The 6,649-nt window shown below is 41.6% G+C and overlaps 1 non-coding gene across 1 annotated transcript; it reads right to left on the reverse strand.

The window, feature by feature from the left end:
* Nucleotides 1-1,566: 1,566 nt before the first annotated feature.
* LOC145402687 (5S ribosomal RNA) lies at nt 1,567-1,685 on the reverse strand. The gene has a single exon (XR_013897842.1). It is a non-coding gene; the product is annotated as a 5S ribosomal RNA (ribosomal RNA).
* Nucleotides 1,686-6,649: the final 4,964 nt, after the last annotated feature.

Genomic DNA, 6,649 nt, shown 5'->3' on the forward strand with positions numbered 1-6,649 from the left:
CTTCTTATTATTATTATTATTATTATTATCACTGGCCACCTCTCCACTTCCACTGCCAGCGCTTCCCTACAGAAACTTTCTCAGCTGGACGCATGGCTTCAACACAAACGCATTATCAGACAAAAGAAAACAAGGGCTGGGAACAGGAGGGTCTTAACCTCCATCACAAACACATGCAATTAAACGCCTTAGAGTCTAGTTTACCTGACACCCACCTCGTTGATTGCTGGTAATAAAGGTGAGTCTCAGCACTAATATAAGTTAGTGATGGGAATATAGGAGTGTTAATAAAGGGATGTTTTATGTTGTGAGCATCTTTACAGAGGGAAGTAAACAGGCAGACAAACAATGAATGATTTATAGATTAGTTGGAGAGAGAAAGAAAGAGAGAGAGAGACTAATAGCATCAGTTTTTTCCGAGATAACTGTCGTCCACGTAACATTACCCTTGTGGAGATAGTGAATGTGACTGCGAACTTGGAAGAACAAAAGCTCTTGGCAAGTCCTGCAAACTTCAGTGGAAAGAAATCAAAACTGCACTGATATTATCCTTGTGATCTCTCTCTCTCTCTCTCTCTCTCTCTCTCTCTCTCTCTCTCGATATCCTTAGTGCGCGTCCACACGTGTGCTCGAACAAATGCTGGCAACATGTATGCAGCACAATAAAGAACACGCTGAAAACATGTTGGGAACAGCAGCGTCCAGATCATGTTGGTAACATCATGATGAAGTGTCAGCTGCCTGGTATGGACACTCATATCCCATCGCCTCTGCTGCCAGTGTTCGAAGCTGCACTGGAATATGTTTTCATACACCCGTCCAAATACTGCTGCATACATGTACCCAACATGTTGCCAACCGTGTTGTCAACATATGTTCGAGGGCACGTGTGGACGCGCACTTAGCTTTGTTACTCAGCTTTCAAGGCTTTACTACTTTTTGTAGGTCTGCCGCCATACCTAAATCCAGACACCATTTATCATAGTCATCAAAAGTGTGTGTGTGTGTGTGTGTGTGTGTGTGTGTGTGTGTGTGTGTGTGTGTGTGTGTGTGCTGAAAACAAAGACAATAAATAATCCTCCATCGAAACTAATGAAGAGGTAAGTGAGCGCTGAGATATGAGAGAAAAAAAGAAAGTGTTAAAAACTTTGGTCTAAAAATAATATCACGCGCCCCTGTTTGCCACTCAGAGTAAATTGTTAGATCTGGAACCCAAAAATTCTTGTGAATATTTTAGCACAGGACTGCCAATATTGCCCCCGTAACGTTACGGTGAGCACCTTTATGTGTGTGTGTGTGTGTGTGTGTGTGTGTATGTGTAAAATGTCTTTGCTTTTTTATCCAAGGAAGAAGGAACCAAAAGCCAGGAGCCGGCAAGATTGTTCCCTCTAATAAAAATAAATAAATAAATAAAAAACATGGTAACAGACAGCCATATTCATTCATTCATTCATTGCCAGACGCCATGTATCCCAAACGGGGTGGCCAAGGGCTTAGAGTTAATTGTTTTACAGGGAGGGGCACTAATCCTCCACCAACCCCACTTGACACGTAGGGAGAACGTTATGCCAACAGCATCTGGTGTTCCCAGGCGGTCACCCATCCAAGTACTAACCAGACCCAACGTTGCTTAGCTTCGCTGATCGGACGGGAAGCGGTGTACTCAATGTGGTATGGCCATATATATATATATATATATATATATATATATATATATATATATATATATATATATATATATATATATATATATATATATTCAAGATCTGTTAATTTTATATATGTACACATGTATACATATCCACTAATGTTAGTTGTTAAGGTCTAGTCGCTTTTTTTTTTTTTTTTTTTTATAGAAAGAGGGAGGAAACTAGGAGGGGACGAAGAAAGAAAACAGTGGGAAAAACGGAAAGAGAGTAGGACAGTAACAGTTGGTGAGCTGACCACCTTGCTATCTTTTGACGTCTAGTCGCGTGGACAAAACGAATATTAAAAATGGTTAGCCTGTAGCTGTGGCGGGAGAATATGTTTATGAGGATTTGTACTGTGAAAAAAGAAATGGGATTCATCAGACATCATGTAGAAATACGAGATAAGTATGGACAGTAACAGGCTAATTTAACTGACGATATAAACCCCCGTCCCGGCTGATGATATGTACTGTAGAGACGGATAAATAAACCGGTGGACACTTACACCCTAGTGTGACCCGCCGTAGTGTAGTAACCTCCCGACCATCATATCCGAAGCACTCAAAGCCTGTTCAGTGGCTGTTTCGAAACCAACTATACCAGAAACTTGCACTGACTATCTGTTATGAACCTCGAACTACTTAAGTCATGTGTGTGGAAGACTGGATGAGTTAATTCAGCAAGAAAGGATATGAGGGTGAGGGAGAGTGAATGAGACGGTACACTAAAGATGCGAGGGTGCAAGACGGTACACTAAAGACTCCGAGACTAGGAGACGGTACACTAAAGACTGCGGGGCTGCAAAACAGTACACTAAAGACTGCGAGACTACGAGACGGTACACTAAAGACAGCGGGACTGCAAGACGGTACACTAAAGACTGCGAGACTCCGAGACGGTACACTGAAGACTCCGAGACGGTACACTAAAGACTTCCAGACTCCAAGTTCCCATGCACCATCGGGAGAAAATTCTACAGTACCTTGGATGCATTATATGTTATTGTGCTAATCCATTTTCTTTTTTGGTTTATAACTATTTTTAAAGGCCACTCCGATCTCCACTTCCCTATTTTGACAGTTGTTCCCGTCAGTACCTATTTTATCATCTACAGTGTATCGAACATTTATTGAGAGAGAGAGAGAGAGAGAGAGAGAGAGAGAGAGAGAGAGAGAGAGAGAGAGACAGACAGACAGACAGACAGACACAGAGAATATTGGGATAACTATTTTGTGAGAGAAAAAGAGAAAGGGAGGGTGAAAGGATAAATACTGATAACAGGAAGGGGCGGCATGAAAAATAGAAGGATGAAAGGAAGACAGAAAAAAGAAAATGGAGTGTGTGAGGGAAATAAACAGAACCAGGGGCAACTCCAAACAAAATTTTTTATTCATTTATATTGATATTTGGCGGTGAAAGGATGTCACCTAAAAATAAATGAACAAGATAGGTGTAGGAGGGAAAACGACGGAAATATAAGCAGTGGCTGAAACTGAAGGTAACTAATTAAAAAAAAAAAAGCGCTTCAGCCTCTAATACTGGAGCAAGAAGCGTTTAAAGAAAGGACAATGATAATCTTGGAATAAAAATGCAATAGATGATGAGCAGACAAACATGGAATACGGTAGATCTGATTTAAATGCATTATCGGTTGTGTTGCTTGGGAATAGTTAATGTATTCTACGTAGGAGAATGGTAGAGAGCAGGGGTAGCGGGAAGTACAAAAAATGTGGATCATGGAAGGCTAATATGGATGGACAAGAAAAGATATATAAAGCAAAAGAAGGCAAAGGAGAAGTGTGGCGGACGAGAGGGGATGTTTAAAGAACTACGTCAAAAATATACAGTGAACACAATTTATAATACACCATATAATGAAAATTATAAAAAGTTGAAAGAAGTAGGCAGGGGAGAAAACTGAGTGAGGAGAAATTTGAACCCAGTCGGAGAAAATACTGTCCATAAAATAAGTGCCAAGAACTTAAAATGCCTTCACTCTGTACAAACATCGCCTTACCGAGTGTAAAGCAGCCTCTGGAGAAAGACAGCAACTTCGCACACCAAAGAGATACCACACCGTAGAACAAGGCAGCCGACTTCAGAAAAAGGATAAACTTGAAGCCGAGTTAGAGATGACGAGGTGAAACAGGAAGGAGGGAAAGGGAGTACAGGGAAAGAGAGGGGAGGGTAAAGATACAAAGGAAAACTAGGATACCTTATTGAGAGAGAGAGAGAGAGAGAGAGAGAGAGAGAGAGAGAGAGAGAGAGAGAGGAGGGGGGGAATACTATCTGCCTGGTAATATATCAAGATACCTTAGTTCTGGTAAAAAGGTTCACAGAAAGCAGTTAACTCCATGTCACCCTATCCTCTGCCATCAAGCTGCTCTCCAACGAGCTCACACTATCCTCACTTATAATCTATCCACCCCATCACTCCATCTCTTCCTCGGTCTCCCTCTCCCCTCTCGCATTTTCCACCTCACTCACATAAACTCTCCCGGTCATTCTATCATTCTGCATTCTCTCCACGCGGACAGATAATCTCCACGTACTTCTCATTTTCAGCACAGCCATGTCTGCACAGCAACTCTTTTGGACTTCCTCATTTGTCTACTTGTCTCCACATAAGCCCACATGCTCCTCTAAAGAAAATTGGCTGCATTCCCTTCGCTCTTAACTTCTGTCCTTATGATAAAATCCCAAACTTCACTTCCATACGTAATAATGGAGATCACAGTTCTGGTTTGCAATTGCTTGATGACTTCCTAGCTCACTTCCATCTTCCTTACCACTGCCACCATTGTGCTTGCAATTTCCCTTCCCTGATGCACACTTTCTTTCACTTCATTGCTTTACACTGATCCTTGCATATCACGCCACCTAAATATTTGAAGCCTCGCGCACCTCACGCCTCGATAACTCACAGAATACAATGAACACAATTATTCATTCTATCCCACGTTTATTCTGAAGCAGATATCGTTTTTCAGCCCACCTCAGCACATTTTTCAGCACAAAGTATATAGAAATTTCTTTTGTTTAGAAGAGCAGGAGCAATGACATCAGTGCTACTGTTTCACTAGTAGTTTCATATTAGTAGTTAGTTTTATTTAATATTGTTGAAATAGTACATAGGTGGTGGGTGGTGGCGACCATCGTCCACTCACTTGTTGTAGTGCTACTTACGTCTTCCTTCACCTTCTGTGTCTGCCCTCCTCCCTTCCTACTTGTCCCATCTTTCCTGTCATTTTTTATTACTCTTCTTTCCATTTCAGGTGGCAGTACATTGAATGACAAGCCTAATCGTTCCCTGCAAGCCAGGAAACCATTTACAGCGCTGGGTGGTACCCATACAACCTACCCATACGTATTCCCTACGTGCCAATAAGTGGGTTGGGGGAGGGTTAGCGCCCTCTCCCCGTAAAACAACTATATCAAAGTCAGACGAGCACCCCCCACAAGATTATTTCTTCTGCCTATAAACAAACAGACAGAAATAGTACATGATGGAGCTGGGACAACAGTAGCGAAACTAGTAATCTTGTGAGTTTGACGTTTACAGCTGTTGTTCAACAATACCAATGGACGTGCAACACAAATCTTTTTGATAACACATTAATGGTTTACTGAATTGACTCCAAAATTTTCTTTTGCCGTGTGCATTTGTTGACTTTATACTCAGGCCTTTTTCGCCCCGGTGGAGTACAACTTCTATGAGTGGGAGGTTCACTCCATACATCTAAATATGGGGGAGTCAGTGATTCTTCACCTCATCCTTTACCTCAGCGCCTTAACGTTGTTTTAATGATTATTGGTGTTTTGAACTGTCTGCTTGCATCCCTTCCCCATTGCGAGCGTTGCACAGTACCAGCCAAGCAACTCCCTCACAAGTTTTTTGTTCTAAGGCAAGAGTTTCCCAGTAGTCAGTTTTTTATAGATTCAACTGGTCAGCTCTGAATTTGTCTTCCTTAGGCTGTATTTCCCTCTGCCCATGACCTCCAGTCTTTTAAACAATGTGTCTAGTCATCGCGGAAAAATAAATGGCTCTTGATATGGCTCTCTTTTCCTCATTTTCCTGCAAAGAACAAATGTTTTCAGTCTTCCAGCACTTAGCTCTGGTTGGCAAATTGTGCTGGACAAGGAATCGCCTATAATTTTGTATAAACATGAACACACTGGTCGCTTATGCTTCAGGAAGGGGGAAAAAGGCCTTGATGCAAATGGAGGAGAGACAGACGATATTGATTCTTGCACAACAAAACAACAACAGGATAAAAGCTGTAGTTATTCTATCAGTGTAACATACCATCACAAAGTTATACCTTTAAGGATGTGCACCACTGTGGCCTTGGCAGGACTGGCTAGGAGTCTTTGGTCTGTCTTTTTTCCGTCAGTATGATTCCCAGTGATATGTTTACACGTCAGACGCTGAAATTATATTTTTACTCTTTACTGAACCGATATAATACAGCTGACGGAGGTTGGAGTGATTGCTTAAGTACTATAACGCTTCTCCGTGAATTGATGAGGTCTTTGCATATGGTATTGAAGTATCATTATCTACATTTCTTTCACGAAACATACAAGCGTCATATTTATACCACCTAATAACAACATGTAAATCGAAATGGAGAAATCGTTAATATTTCCAGTCCCTTAACGGTAAATATATATATATGTTTAGCTCTCTCAGAAGCCCCCTGTTTTTCCCCAACACACATTCTTGACATAAAAAATCCCATTCCCTGCGCCTTGCCACCTGGAGAAGTGTTTGTTTGCTGGGCATTTCCCACGCCAATATAAAGTCAGGAAGAAAACTGGTGCCTTAACTCCTACTTATTACTCTGCTAACATCACTGAGTCACCCCAAGCCCCCGCCACAACACCGATCCCACCTCCTTTATTAACTGTAACGCGGATACTTCTTGACATATTACACACTTTGAGCTTTCATCAAA

Source organism: Coenobita brevimanus, chromosome 6, assembly GCF_032717465.1.
Source record: "Coenobita brevimanus isolate Jiangsu-jjx chromosome 6, ASM3271746v2, whole genome shotgun sequence".
Lineage (NCBI taxonomy): Eukaryota > Metazoa > Arthropoda > Malacostraca > Decapoda > Coenobitidae > Coenobita > Coenobita brevimanus.